At 43.7% G+C, this 15766-nt stretch overlaps 1 long non-coding RNA gene across 1 annotated transcript; it reads left to right on the forward strand.

The window, feature by feature from the left end:
* The first annotated feature begins 10745 nt into the window (after positions 1-10745).
* Positions 10746-13813, forward strand: LOC143773417 (uncharacterized). The gene is made up of 3 exons (XR_013215174.1): positions 10746-10790; positions 13462-13682; positions 13753-13813. It is a non-coding gene; the product is annotated as an uncharacterized LOC143773417 (long non-coding RNA).
* The last annotated feature ends 1953 nt before the right edge of the window (positions 13814-15766 follow it).

Here is a 15766-nt window from a genome sequence, read left to right on the forward strand (position 1 = left end):
CGGTGCTGCGTGTGTTGCTGTGTGTGTGTATTGGAGATGTGTGTATTAGAGATTGGCAATGATGTGGGTGATGGAATGTGATGGGATGGTGGATGAGAAGGCAATGTTGGTGGTGGTGGAAATGACGATGGGGTGGTGGGGGGAGGCAATGATGAAGGTGTTGAAATGGGCAATGACAGAGATGGTGGAATGGGCAATGATGGGTGGTGGGGGAGAAGGCAATGATGGCTGTGGTGGAAAGGACAATGGTAGTGGTGGGGGAGGAACCAATGATTGAAGTGGTGGAATGGGCAATGATGGGGGTTGTGGCGGAGAAAGCAATGATGGAGGTGGTGGAAAGGCAATGATAGGGGTGGTGGGTGAGTAGGCAATAATGGAGGTTGTGATGAGGATAATGATGGGGTGGAGGGGGAGAACAATGATGGAGGTGGAGGGGCGCTGCATTATACCCTATGAGGGGGGCAGCATTATACCCTATGAGGGGGCTGATTGTACTTTATGATGGGGCGACATCTTCTTCTACCCTCCTACAAAGTGTTGAGTCATTGCATAGCATAGTATTATATATATTACAGTGAGTATGGAAAATATTCAGACCCCTTTACATTTTTCACTCTTTGTTTCATTGCAGCATTGCGTTTGGTAAATTCAAAAAAGTTCTTTTTTTCTCACTAATGTACACTCTGCACCCCATCTTGACTGAAAAAAACCCCAGAAATGTAAATTTTTTGGCCAATTTAATAAAAAAGAAAAACTGAAATATCACAGAGTCATAAGTATTTAGACCCTTTGCTCAGACACTCATATTTAAGTCACATGCTGTCTATTTCCTTGTGATCCTCCTTGAGATGATTCTACTCTTCATTGGAGTCTAGCTGTGTTTAATTAAACTGATAGGACTTGATTTGGAAAGGCACGCACCTGTCTATATAGGTAACGTTCACATTAGCGTTCTGCGCCGCAGCATCGGGCGCCGCAGCGTCGCCGCATGCGTCATGCGCCCCTATATTTAACATGGGGGCGCATGGACATGCGTTGCACTTGCGTTTTGCAATGCATGCGTCACTGCGGCGCACGCGTCATGGTGCAGAGGACGCAGCAAGTTGCATTTTTGGTGCGTCCAAAATCAAGCCAAAAAAGGACGCATGAGTCGCAAAACGCAGCGTTGTGCATGCGTTGTGCATGCGTTGTTCCTGCGTTGTGCGTTGCGTCGCCAACGCTGCGGCGCACAACGCAAATGTGAATGTAGCCTAAGACCTCACAGCTCACTGTGCATGTCAGACCAAATGAGAATCATGAGACAGAATTGTGGCAAGGCACAGATCTGGCCAAGGTTACAACAGAATTTCTGCAGTACTCAAGGTTCCTAAGAGCACAGTGGCCTCCATAATCCTTAAATGGAAGAAGTTTGGGACCACCAGAAGTGGGAGAAGACCCTTGGTGAGAGAGGTAAAATAGAACCCTAAGATCACTGTGGCTGAGCTCCAGAGATGCAGTAGGGGGATGGGAGAAAGTTCCAGAAAGTCAACTATCACTGCAGCCCTCCACCAGTCAGGCCTTTATGGCAGAGTGGCCAGATGGATGCCTCTCCTCAGTGCAAGACATATGAAAGCCAGCATAGAGTTTGCTAAAAAACACATGAAGGACTCCCAGACTATGAGAAATATGATTCTTTGGTCTGATGAGACAAAGACAGACCTTTTTGGTGATAATTCTAAGCGGTATGTGTGGAGAAAACCAGGCACTGCTCATCATCTGCCCGATGGCAGCATCATGCTATGGGGGTGATTTTCAACTGCAGGGACAGGACAACTGGTTGCCTTTGTTGGAAACATGAATGCGGTCAAGTACAGAGATATCCTGGATGAAAACCTCTTCCACAGTGCTCTGGACCTCAGACTTGGCCATAGGTTCACCATCCAGCAAGACAATGACCCTAAGCACACATAGTTACATAGTTATTAAGGTTGAAGGAAGACTGTAAGTCCATCTAGTTCAACCCATAGCCTAACCTAACATGCCCTAACATGTTGATCCAGAGGAAGGCAAAAAAAACCCATGTGGCAAAGAGTAACTCCACCATGGGGAAAAAAATTCCTTCCCGACTCCACATACGGCAATCAGACTAGTTCCCTGGATCAACGCCTTATCAAGGAATCTAGTATATATACCCTGTAACATTATACTTTTCCAGAAAGGCATCCAGTCCCCTCTTAAATTTAATTAATGAATCACTCATTACAACATCATACGGCAGAGAGTTCCATAGTCTCACTGCTCTTACAGTAAAGAATCCGCGTCTGTTATTATGCTTAAACCTTCTTTCCTCCAGACGTAGAGGATGCCCCCTTGTCCCTGTCTCAGGTCTATGATTAAAAAGATCATCAGAAAGGTCTTTGTACTGTCCCCTCATATATTTATACATTAAAATAAGATCACCCCTTAGTCTTCGTTTTTCCAAACTAAATAGCCCCAAGTGTAATAACCTATCTTGGTATTGCAGACCCCCCAGTCCTCTAATAACCTTGGTCGCTCTTCTCTGCACCCGCTCCAGTTCAGCTATGTCTTTCTTATACACCGGAGACCAGAACTGTGCACAGTATTCTAAGTGTGGTCGAACTAGTGACTTGTATAGAGGTAAAATTATGTTCTCCTCATGAGCATCTATGCCTCTTTTAATACATCCCATTATTTTATTTGCCTTTGTAGCAGCTGCCTGACACTGGCCACTGAATATGAGTTTGTCATCCACCCATACACCCAGGTCTTTTTCATTGACGGTTTTGCCCAGAGTTTTAGAATTAAGCACATAGTTATACATCTTATTACTTCTACCCAAGTGCATGACCTTACATTTATCCCCATTAAAGCTCATTTGCCATTTATCAGCCCAAGCTTCTAGTTTACATAAATCATCCTGTAGTATAAAATTGTCCTCCCCTGTATTGATTACCCTGCAGAGTTTAGTGTCATCTGCAAATATTGAAATTCTACTCTGAATGCCCCCTACAAGGTCATTAATAAATATGTTAAAAAGAAGAGGGCCCAATACTGACCCCTGTGGTACCCCACTGCTAACCGCGACCCAGTCCGAGTGTGCTCCATTAATAACCACCCTTTGTTTCCTATCCCTGAGCCAGCTCTCAACCCACTTACACATATTTTCCCCTATCCCCATTACTCTCATTTTATGTAACAACCTTTTGTGTGGCACCGTATCAAAAGCTTTGGAAAAGTCCATATATACTACGTCCACTGGGTTCCCTTGGTCCAGTCCAGAACTTACCTCTTCATAGAAGCTGATCAAATTAGTCTGACATGAACGGTCCCTAGTAAACCCGTGCTGATACTGGGTCATGAGGTTATTCCTCTTCAGATACTCCAGTATAGCATCCCTTAGAATGCCCTCCAGGATTTTACCCACAGTAGAGGTTAAGCTTACTGGCCTATAATTACCGAGTTCAGTTTTTGCCCCTTTTTTGAATATTGGCACCACATTTGCTATATGCCAGTCCTGTGGTACAGACCCTGTTATTATGGAGTCTTTAAAGATTAAAAATAATGGTCTATCAATGACTGTACTTAGTTCCTCCAGTACTCGGGGGTGTATCCCATTCGAGCCCGGAGATTTGTCAATTTTAGTTACTTTTAGACGCCGCTGTACTTCCTGCTGGGTTAAGCAGGTGACATTTAATGGGGAATTTTTATCACTAGTCATTTTGTCTGCCATGGGATTTTCTTTTGTAAATACTGATGAAAAAAAGTCATTTAGCATATTGGCTTTTTCCTCATCCTCATCCACCATTTCACCCAGACTATTTTTAAGGGGGCCAACACTGTCATTTTTTAGTTTCTTACTATTTATATAGTTAAAGAATATTTTGGGGTTATTTTTGCTCTCTCTAGCAATGAGTCTCTCTGTCTCAATCTTTGCTGCCTTGATTTGCTTTTTACAGAATTTATTTAATTTTCTGTATTTATTTAATGCCTCCTCACTACCTACTTCCTTTAAAGGGAACCTGTCACCACGTTTTTGGAAGATGGGATAAAAATAGCGTTAAATAGGGGCAGAGGTGGGCGTTACATTAGTGTGTGTGTTATGCGTTTATTACCCAGCTAAGTTGCCGAAATAACTTTGCAAAGTCTCCGTTTTCGCCTGTCAATCAGGCTGGTCAGGTCGCATGGGCGTTGTCTTCCCCCAGATTTGGCGTAGTTTTCCGTTGGTGGCGTAGTGGTGTGCGCATGCCCAAAGTCCGGAATCCTCTTCCAGGGGATTTAAAATAGCGCGGTGTTCGTTATTGCATTGGTGATCGGTGGGCGCGGCCATCTTCCTTTGGCCGCGCGTGCGCAGAAGCGGCGCTCTGCTGGCCGCGGCTTCAGGAAAATGGCCGCCGCGATATCCATCTGCGCACGCGCGGCATCCCGCGGCCATTTTCCTGAAGCCGCGGCCAGCAGAGCGCCGCTTCTGCGCACGCGCGGCCAAAGGAAGATGGCCGCGCCCACCGATCACCAATGCAATAACGAACACCGCGCTATTTTAAATCCCCTGGAAGAGGATTCCGGACTTTGGGCATGCGCACACCACTACGCCACCAACGGAAAACTACGCCAAATCTGGGTGAAGACACCACGCCCATGTGACCTGACCAGCCTGATTGACAGGCGAAAACGGAGACTTTGCAAAGTTATTTCGGCAACTTAGGTGGGTAATAAACGCATAACACACACACTAATGTAACGCCCACCTCTGCCCCTATTTAACGCTATTTTTATCCCATCTTCCAAAAACGTGGTGACAGGTTCCCTTTAATTCTCTAAATGCTTTCTTTTTGTTCCTTATTGCGCCCCTTACAGCTCTATTTAGCCATATTGGTTTCCTCCTATTTCTAGTATGCACAGCTAAAATAACAAAGGAGTGGCTTCAGAACAACTATATTATGCATACCCCTCCTCACATGTAAAGCGCCATGGAATAAATGGTGCTATAATAATAAATAATAATAACTCTGTGACCATTCTTGACTGGCCCAGCCAGAGCCCTGACCTAAACCCAATTGAGCATCTCTGGAGAGACATGAAAATGGCAGTCCACCAACGTTCACCATCCAACCTGACAGAACTGGAGAGGATCAGCAAGGAAGAATGGCACAGGATCCCCAAATCCAGGTGTGAGAAATGGCTGTACTAGCTCAAAAGGGTGCTTCTACTCAATACTGAGCAAAGGGTCTGAATACTTATGACCATGTGATATTTCAGTTTTCTTTTTTAATAAATTTGCAAAAATTACTACATTTGTTTTTTCTGTCAAGATGGGGTGCAGAGTGTACATTAATGAGAAAAAATGAACATTTTTGAATTTACCAAATGGCTGCAATGAAACAAAGAGTCAAAAATTTAAAGGGGTCTGAATACTTTCCGCACCCACTGTATGTACCTTTTATTAGATGTCACCATCCCCTTCCCTCCAGAAGAGAAATGCATGTTTATACGGATTCACATCAAAACTATTTCTACAATTTGGAAAGGATTCATAATAATTTACAGCTTGGGTGTCCTGGGTTCAAATCCCACTAAGGACAACTTTTACGATAGTTTGTATGTTCTCCCCATGTTTGTTTGGGTTTCCTCCGGTTTCCTCCCACACTCCAAAGACATAATAATAAGGAAAGTAGAATGTCAGCCCCAATGGAGACAGTGATCATGATTTCTATAAAGTTCTGTGGAATTAATGGTGTTATATAAGTGAGTAAAATAATCATTCATAGTCCAGTCCCTTTTATTACGGCCACCATAAGTTACCGTACGTTATATTATTCATTAAATAAACAATAGCAACGTCATTGTTTCACCAAGATCTTAGCAAAATCTGAAAGCATTTCAGTATCTAAACAAGCAGTGTTTCTCAGGAGTTGCCGCTAGGAATAGCGCGCTGCTTACGCCTGCAAAAAGTCATGTACAGGTGGCACTGCTGCCTCCTTGTGGCAGACAGTGTAATTTATGGAAAACATTAGGCTGAGTGTACTTGGGAAAACTGCAAGCAATTTTATTTCACTCTGATTTTATTTCCTATTTTCATTATGATATTTATGAGCAGATGTGCTTTTCAAGCTTTCTCTAAGTGAACGTTATAATAAGGGCTGCCAACAATGTGTTATAGAACAGGACAAACTGAGCAGTTTTGTTGGATAAGGAAAGATATAACTTGTAAAATACTGATCAAAATCCCTGCTCTTTCTAGCAGTCCAGACAGAGGGTCCTTAATAGTGATTTACAGCCAGCTCTGTATGCGTGTTTGTCATTGAGTAAGACCGCCCACCGGACTCCCATAACTGCCCATAACTGATTTGGAGTCAGCTAGATCATCCATCATTTTTACATATTATGCAATCAATGGAGATTCCAATTGACGACAGAAGCGTTCTCTCTGGTGAAAATGTTATCTGTCAGGCTGGAAAGGTTTTCAAGTGAAGGATTAAAGGGTCGGCTGCTCTACCACATTTTAGCGGGTCAACACTGTAAGTGTCTAATCAGGGGGGTTTATAGACATTATTTTTATGCTTAGGATAGTGCAAAATAAAAAAAAAAGTTATATCTTACTGATCCCCTGCAGCTTCCTGGACTGGCCTCTTACTCTATATGTGACCTCTTGATATAATTACAGGCTATAGTTTAATGTTTGGTCATCCCGGTGGCCAATGACTGGCTGCACTGGTTGCACGTCCTTCCACATGGAGCAATAAGAATAAAATCCCCTCTGTACTTCTTGGTCTTTCGGGACGGACATCTGATCTCTGCAGCTGAAGCACTGGCTTTAGTGGGTCGTGCTGGTCTCTTCTGTGTGCCGTGATTGCCTGCAGGTATCGTGTGCCCATCCAAACAGACAGGAAGAAGAAAAACTCACTTTGTTCTTTCTGGTCTCTCTGGACAGACATCGGATCTCTGCAGCCGATCATTGGCTGTAGCAGTGACATGTTGGTCACTATTGAGGACAGTGATTGGCTATAATGCTAAGATACAAGTCTGTCCAGAAAGAACAGGAAGTACAGATACTAGGAGGAACCGGAAAACATTGGCGTGGGAGCTTTTGGGGATCAGTAAGGAGAACATTTTTCTAATATTTTACACCATTTTTTTCAAAGAACAACCACTTTAAGTATAAAAAGCAAAGTTTCAGAGCGGTCATCCATTACTAGATAAACCTTTATTATTGGCTCTAGCACTGCATGAATTGAAAACATACATATACTTACCTTCAGGCAAACAGCGCTCTACACCCCTCAGCCCTCTGTCCCTGCCGATCTCCCAATATATAGCAATGTCACGTCAATGCTGAAACCTTCACATTTAAGCCTAGATCAGTGTTTCCCAAACTCCAGTCCTCCTGGACCCCAAAAGGTCATGTTTTCAGGATTTACTTAGAATTGCACAGGTGATAATAATAATAATAATTTTTATTTATATAGTGCCAACATATTCCGCAGCGCTTTACAACTTATAGAGGGGACTTGTACAGACAATAGACATTACAGCATAACAGAAATCACAGTTCAAAACAGATACCAGGAGGAATGAGGGCCCTGCTCGCAAGCTTACAAACTATGAGGAAAAGGGGAGACACGAGAGGTGGATGGTAACAATTGCTTTAGTTATTTGGACCAGCCATAGTGTAAGGCTCGGGTGTTCATGTAAAGCTGCATGAACCAGTTAACTGCCTAAGTATGTAGCAGTACAGACACAGAGTGCTATTAACTGCATAAAGTGTATGAGAACATGATACGAAGAACCTGATTATGGGGTTTTTTTTTGTTTTTTTTTTTGAATGGGCCACACAGGGATGGTTAGTTTAATGCGTTGAGGCGGTAGGCCAGTCTGAACAAATGAGTTTTTAGGGCACACTTAAAACTGTGGGGATTGGGGATTAATCGTATTAACCTAGGTAGTGCATTCCAAAGAATCGGCGCAGCACGTGTAAAGTCTTGGAGATGGGAGTGGGAGGTTCTGATTATTGAGGATGCAAACCTGAGGTCATTAGTGGAGCGGAGGGCACGGGTAGGGTGGTAGACTGAGACCAGAGAGGAGATGTAGGGTGGTGCTGAGCCATGGAGTGCTTTGAGGATGAGGGTAGTAGTTTTGTACTGGATTCTGGAGTGGATGGGTAGCCAGTGTAATGACTGGCACAAGGTAGAGGCATCGGTGTAACGGATGGTGAGGAATATGATCCTGGCAGCAGCATTCAGGACAGATTGGAGCGGGTTTGGTAAGAGGGAGGCCGATTAGTAGAGAGTTACAATAGTCCAGACGAGAATGAATAAGTGAGACAGTAAGAGTTTTTGCAGAGTCGAAAGTAAGAAAAGGGCGAATTCTAGAAATGTTTTTGAGATGCAGATAAGAAGAGCGAGCCAGTGATTGGATGTGGGGGGTGAATGAAAGCTCGGAATCAAGGATGACCCCAAGACAGCGGGCATGTTGCTTTGAAGTAATGGTGGAACTGCACACGGAGATGGCAATGTCAGGCAAAGGTAGGTTAGTAGAGGGAGAGAACACGAGGAGTTCAGTTTTTGACAGGTTCAGTTTCAGATAGAGGGAGGACATGATGTTAGAGACAGCGGTAAGACAATCACTGGTGTTTTCTAAAAAGGTCGGTGTGATAACAGGAGCAGAAGTGTATAATTGGGTGTCGTCAGCATAGAGATGGTACTGGAAACCAAATCTACTGATTTTTTGACCAATAGGGGCGGTATACAAAGAGAAGAGGAGGGGGCCTAGGACTGATCCTTGAGGAACCCCAACAGTAAGGGGAAGGTGAGAGGAGGAGGAACCAGCAAAACATACAGTGAAGGATCGGTCAGAGAGATAGGAGGAGAACCAGGAGAGAACGGTGTCCTTGAGGCCGATGGAGCGGAGCATAGTGAGGAGGAGCTGATGATCCACAGTATCGAATGCTGCAGAGAGATCCAAGAGAATTAGCATGGAGTAGTGACCATTAGATTTAGCTGTAAATAGGTCATTAGAGACTTTAGTGAGGGCAGTTTCTGTAGAGTGTATAGAGCGGAAACCAGATTGAAGAGGGTTGAGAAGAGAGTTATATATGGCATATATCTACAGCGCATCCAGCATCATGAACATCACTTCCTCCTGATGAACCGTGAGAACGAGGAAACGCGTCGGGGCGATACCGACACACGCTAAGTTACCCTATCTATTAAGATATTCCTTTTGTGAGCATGTTGCAAACTCAGACTTATTTAACAGGACAAATAGTTCAACAACTACAGGCACCAACCACAGCAGAACACGGCATACCCCATTACAAATCAGTAAGGTCCATCATGGAGTCTGTCATATGAAAAATCCGGTGCTCTGTCAGTTTCAGTCTTCTGCTGTAAAAAAGACAATGCTAATGAAACTCAAACCTAGGTCCCTTTCACATGTCCAATTGTATTGTATGTGTTCGACCACCGTCTTTCCATTATGTCTATGACATCTTAGAGCTGTCTATTTTTTCCCTTACTGCTTGCTAGGAGAAGTTTGAAAAACCTTCATCGATTTTTTTTATTTGCCCATGAGAAAAACTGATGAAACACTGATGGTATCGACCAAAGAGATCAAAATCTGACCAGCACACTGATAGGAATCTTTCAGCTTTTCATATACGCAAAAAAAAACAAAACGGAAGTATGAGCTTGATCTAATACTGAATTTTTTTTTCTGTGCTTAATTATTTTTCTGTAAATTTGGCCATCTCGCTTATCTTATCTCTGTATAATGTATTTTTCAGATTATAAGATGCACTTTTTCCCCAAAAAATTTGGGAGGAAAATGGGGGTGAGTCTTATAATGAGGATATACCTTACCGGCAGCAGTGGAGCAGGGTCCCAGGGTCGCTGCTGGAGGAGGCAAGAGTGGGGTGATGCTGTAGGCCGAAGGCTGGGATGAGGGAGTGTTCGGATGTGTGGCGCGCTGTTGCTGGTGTTCGGTGTTGTGGGGGCTCTGCCAACATTTTGTGAAAGCCCAGAGCCCTGCAGTTACATGGTTTCCTATGCGGTGGACTCCGGGAAAATGGCTGCCGGGGGCGGCACATGCGCAGATGGAGATCTCGGCCCCAGGATCTGGGGAGATGAGATCTCAGCGTGTGGCCTGCAGCAGCGCTCCACTCTTGCCTCTTCCAGTAGCGACCCTGGGACCCCACTTCACGGCAGCCACCACTCCCGGTAAGCAATAAGATGCATGGATTATAAGAAGCATCCCCATTTTATTAAAAAAATAAAAATTCCTATTTTTCTCCTCAAAATTTGGGGTGCGTCTTATAATCCGCAAAATATGGTATGTTGAGCAACATGGAAGATAAGAAGCGACAGACTGGGATAGGAGACTTCTCCTTACGTACAAATAATTTTATGATGATGCTGCAGCCAACTTCTCAGTCATCTTGAATAAGTGAGATAAGGCCTGATTTTCTCAATCTTTGAGAACAGGTGGATTAAACACTTCTCGGCATATCTCTGCTCAGACAAAGGAACCCTTGAAGACTGTCATAAATTAATGAAACCGCCAAGGGCAATGTCATATAAGCATGCTCAATACAGTAGAAGCTTTCATTAGTTTTATGGTTGTAAAGAAATCCACTGCACCTGTTAATTATCTGTAATTAGAAGGTGGCTCATGTATCCCACTGCCTAAATCTGGGTTTATAGGAGAAGGCCGTGTCCTTGAATATTCCTGGGTCGTGTATATTTGGGAACAGACGACGACATCACCCGGCAGATCATTCATTCATTCGTTCATTCATGGTTAGGAACGAGTTACTCCTCTGATCACTCCCTCTCCTTGTTCAGTCTTCATTGCCAAAACATTTTGTGCATATGATATCTGACTCCTTCCCTCTCCACAGAAAACTTGAACTGTCTTTCATTTGCGTGTCAGTTAACAGAGTGACAGCACACGGCAGAAGCGTGTTAGCAAATGGAGCCTGTGATCTAAATAGACTGTGACATATTCCAAACATGTAATAATAATTAATGCTGACACCTTAATCTGCCACTGGGGTTTAAATGTACAGTATTAATCTATAATTAAGCAATCCTGGTGTAATAAGACAGAGTTGCCACCCCGACTGGTGACTCCACTCTGAGAAAATATTGACTTAAGCACATGGGTTAAACCAGGCAGCCGCTTTTATTTCCCAGCAAATTCACATTATTTCCATTTTGCAGCAAACAGCAGGGTATTATGGGTAAACAAGTCAGCGGAGAAGGCACTCGGAATATGAACGGATATAGTGTGCAGTCACCTGGCAGAGCTTCTATGATTAAAAAAAAACAAGTTAAGGTGTTTAGAGACATCTTCATAAGAGAAAGAGTCAAAACTGAGCTTTTCATGTCATCAGGTCTGATATTGTAATTCTGGGATTGCTGATCTGGTATTTTACAATGATGGTAATGTATGGTGATAATAGGAGGTGGGCGAATCGATTCTGCACAAATCAAGTTCGATACGTATTTTTCTAAATTTTATAAAGTTTATGAATTAGAGTAATTTGCCTTTTATTTCAAATGAATTTCATAAAATGGCTGTCTCAATTTCACAAGTAATATAAAACAGAGAAGGATAATATGACCTCGAGTGATGCCCATAATGCTTTGCAGATTCCCTACCCTATTACACAGCCAATTGACTACAGGCGAGAAGTCATGGATGACTCTTAGCCACTATAAAAACCCAAGCAGGAAATGCTGCTACCATTTTCTGGGTAATGTAGATGGGAGAGAGGACCTTAAAGCTCAGTCAGAAAGACATGGTATACATTATGAGGTTTAGTGTTTGCAGAAAAGAGAGTGGATAAATTCAATTGCTAGAAACTGATGGGGAGAGAGAGGAGTTAGGCTACTTTCACACTAGCGTTAACTGCATTACGTCTCAAAACGTCTTTTTTTCGAAAAAACGCATCCAGCAAAAGTTTTTGCTGGATGCGTTTTTTCCCCATAGACTTGTATTGGCGACGTATTGCGACGGATTGACATACGTCGTGTACGTTTTACGACGGATGCGTTGGAATTTGGCGATACGTCGTCGGCAAAAAACGTTGCTTGTAGCGTTTTTTGTCTCCGCCTAAAAAACGTGTCACGACGCATCCTGCAGCATGCGTCGTTGGCTACAATGGAAGCCTATGAGCGACGGATGCGTCGGGACACGTCGTACGACGCAATGCAGCGCTGCAATACGTTTTTTTACACTGAGCATGCTCAGAAGCTGGATTTTGTTGCCTATTGGCCAGACACCCCCAAATCTATATAAACCTGGCCTGGGCCTTCAACCCCACATATATGGCCACGTATATACGTGGCACTTATATAAGTGCCACGTATATAAGTGCCACGTATATAAGTGCCACGTATTTAAGTGCCACGTATTTAAGTGCCACGTATATAAGTGCCACGTATATAAGTGCCACGTATTTAAGTGCCACGATATTTCAGTGCCACGTAGTTATAGTATTTATAGTACGTGGCACTGAAATACGTGGCACTATGACTGTCAGAAAATGTTCATTAAACGGTTAGGTGTGAGGTTAGGGGTAGGGTTAGGGTTTGGATCCCTTTATCATCATCCGTAGTTCATTAATCGGATGAATCCACAGTCGTCTCCGTCTCTGTTGCTGCAGAAGCATCCTACGTCTTTCCGCTGCCGCCTCCTTCTCCCGCACTATGATATCCAGGCGATTCGTCTCAAGGATCACGTCGGTAACCAAACTAGCAATCCTCCCAAGAACACCTTCCATCGCTGCCACAAAACTAAAACCCTCAAAGATGGGCTGTAAAAACAGTAACTATATAGTTTTCCATATTTTCCAGTAGCCAATCAAATTTGGGAGCCTCCCATTTTAAAAACGGATCCGTCGTAAAAACGGATGCAACGGATGGTAAAAACGGATGCAACGTATGCAACGCATCCAGTATTTTCGACGGAAACGTTTAGCGGATTTGCGACGGATCCGTCGAAATGCTGTATGCGTTGCATACGTTTTTCACTTTTTTTGACGCATCCGTTTTTTCGGCAAAAAACGGATTTGCGAGGTAATGCAGTTAACGCTAGTGTGAAAGTAGCCTTAATGACACTGTGTTAGGCACCGTCAGTCATTCTGTTTTAGCACATTACCTTTTTTTGCACCTGTCCATTGTTGCTTTTGCCACACCCAATAATGCTGCATTTCTGCATCAAGTTTTTACATTTTTTGCACCACACAAATTTTTCATAGATACCACAATCTCACCAATGCATTGCAATCTACTTATAATTGTGAGCCAGGGGAATGATGAATATAGATAAGAGGCACTCAAATGGTAGACTACAGCTCGAATTCAACATCTATCTGGACCTCTGCTGTCTGTACTTAACGTTTTGTGATGCAGAAAGGGAAAGATATGGCCCCTTCTTCCTTGTAAGTAATTCTAGTCTTTTTAGGTGTCTGGGCACAGGTGAATGCCACAGAGAGGAAGCGATGGATGTGGCCACCTTATTCATTTGCTTAATATCCAGTTCTGATTCTCTCTATGGGCACTCTCTTTTAATGGATGGGGGTCGATCACAGGCATAAAAGTGTTCAGAACATTGATGTGAAGAACGTGAAGGATCCACACCTCGCCACCCGCCTGATGTCAATATTACGTTAGTGGGAGCACATGGTAAGGTCTCCACGTGTTAAAGTCTCCGAGTGACAGTGATCAGTGTTACAAGACAAATTTTTGCTGGCAGATGTCGACATGAAGGTCTGACCAGATGGAGAAGAATCAACAAAAAATGACTCCAATCAGACGAAATGTCTGCCACTGGATGTAAGTATTAATTCTAAATCTGTACTGGATGACTTGAAGTAAATCTGTTTTTTGTAAAATCCCTAAGGTCAGATTCACAATTCGTGTGAAATGTCTATGTGATGACGGATTTTTTTATTGGACTGCACATGGCCTCAAAGTTTTATAGGTCCATTCACATATCCATGAAAATCACGAATCCGAGAATGAGATCTGCGAGACTCATAGCATGTCCTATTTTTATCCGATTTTGAGGATCAGAATTGGACAAATTCAATGGGTGTGTGCACTGTCCGAGGAAAAAATCAAGCAGCACACCAACACTTCACACAGACACAGAAATATAGCCTTATTATATATTGCGCAACCCCTTAGTGCATAGTGTGCTCACTTATTATGTATAGCCCAGTCCTTAAAGGGAACCTGTCACCCCCAAAATGGCTGGTGAGGTAAGCTCACCGGCATCAGGGGCTTATCTACAGCATTCTGTAATGCTGTAGATAAGACCCCGATGTTACCTGAAAGAGGAGAAAAAGGCGTTAGATTATACTCACCCAGGGGCGGTCCCGGTGCGGTCTGGTCAAATGGGTGTCTCTGGTCCGCTCCGGCGCCTCCCATCTTCATTCCATGACGTCCTCTTCGGGTCTTTACGCCTAGGCTCCGGCACAGGCGTACTTTGTCTGCCCTGTTGAGGGCAGAGCAAAGTACTGCAGTGCGCAGGCGCCGGGTCTCTCTGACCTTTCCGGCGCCTGAGCACTGCAGTACTTTGCTCTGCCCTCAACAGGGCAGACAAAGTACGCCTGCGCCGGAGCCGCGGCGTAAAGACCCGAAGAGGACGTCATGGAATGAAGATGGGAGGCGCCAGAGCGGACCGGAGACACCCATCCGACCTGACCGCACCGGGACCGCCCCTGGGTGAGTATAATCTAACGTCTTTTTCTCCTCTTTCAGGTAACATCAGGGGCTTATCTACAGCATTACAAAATGCTGTAGATAAGCCCCTGATGCCGGTGAGCTTACCTCACCAGCCATTTTGGGGGTGACAGGTTCCCTTTAATTACATAGTTTCCTCTTTTTGTATTACGTTTGACACTGTCCCTTATTATATAGCGTCCTCTGTTGTTATGTGGAGCGTCATTATTACCTAGTATTAACTTGTTATGCACAACAGCATCCCTTACATAGCGTATGCTTGTTATTTTTGTTATTCATAGTGCCCTTTTGCTATTACATAGTGTCCTCTCTTGTTAGATATACAGTGGGTGCGGAAAGTATTCAGACCCCTTTACATTTTTCACTCTTTGTTTCATTGCAGCCATTTGGTAAATTCAAAAAAGTTCATTTTTTTCTCATTAATGTACACTCTGCACTGAAAAACCCCCCAGAAATGTAGACATTTTTGCAAATTTATTAAAAAAGAAAAACTGAAATATCACATGTTCACAAGTATTCAGACCCTTTGCTCAGTATTGAGTAGATTCACCCTTTTGAGCTAGTACAGCCAGGAGTCTTCTTCCGAATCATGCAACAAGTTTTTCACACCTGGATTTGGGGATCCTCTGCCATTCTTCTTTGCAGATCCATCAGGTTGGATGATGAACGTTGGTGGACAGCCATTTTCAGGTCTATTCAGAGATGCTAAATTGGGTTTAGGTCAGGGCTCTGGCTGGGCCAGTCAAGAATGGTCACAGAGTTGTTCTGAAGCCACTCCTTTGATATTTTAGCTGTGTGCTTAGGGTCATTGTCTTGTTGGAAGGTGAACCTTCGGCCAAGTCTGAGGTCCAGAGCACTCTGGAAGAGATTTTCATCCAGGATATCTCTGTACTTGGCCGCATTCATGTTTCCTTCAATGGCAATCAATTGTCCTGTCCCTGCAGCTGAAAAACACCCTTATAGCATGATGCTGCCACCACCATGTTTTACTGTTGGGATTGTATTGGGCAGGTGATGAGCAG

Source organism: Ranitomeya variabilis, chromosome 5 (assembly GCF_051348905.1).
Source record: "Ranitomeya variabilis isolate aRanVar5 chromosome 5, aRanVar5.hap1, whole genome shotgun sequence".
Taxonomy (NCBI): domain Eukaryota; kingdom Metazoa; phylum Chordata; class Amphibia; order Anura; family Dendrobatidae; genus Ranitomeya; species Ranitomeya variabilis.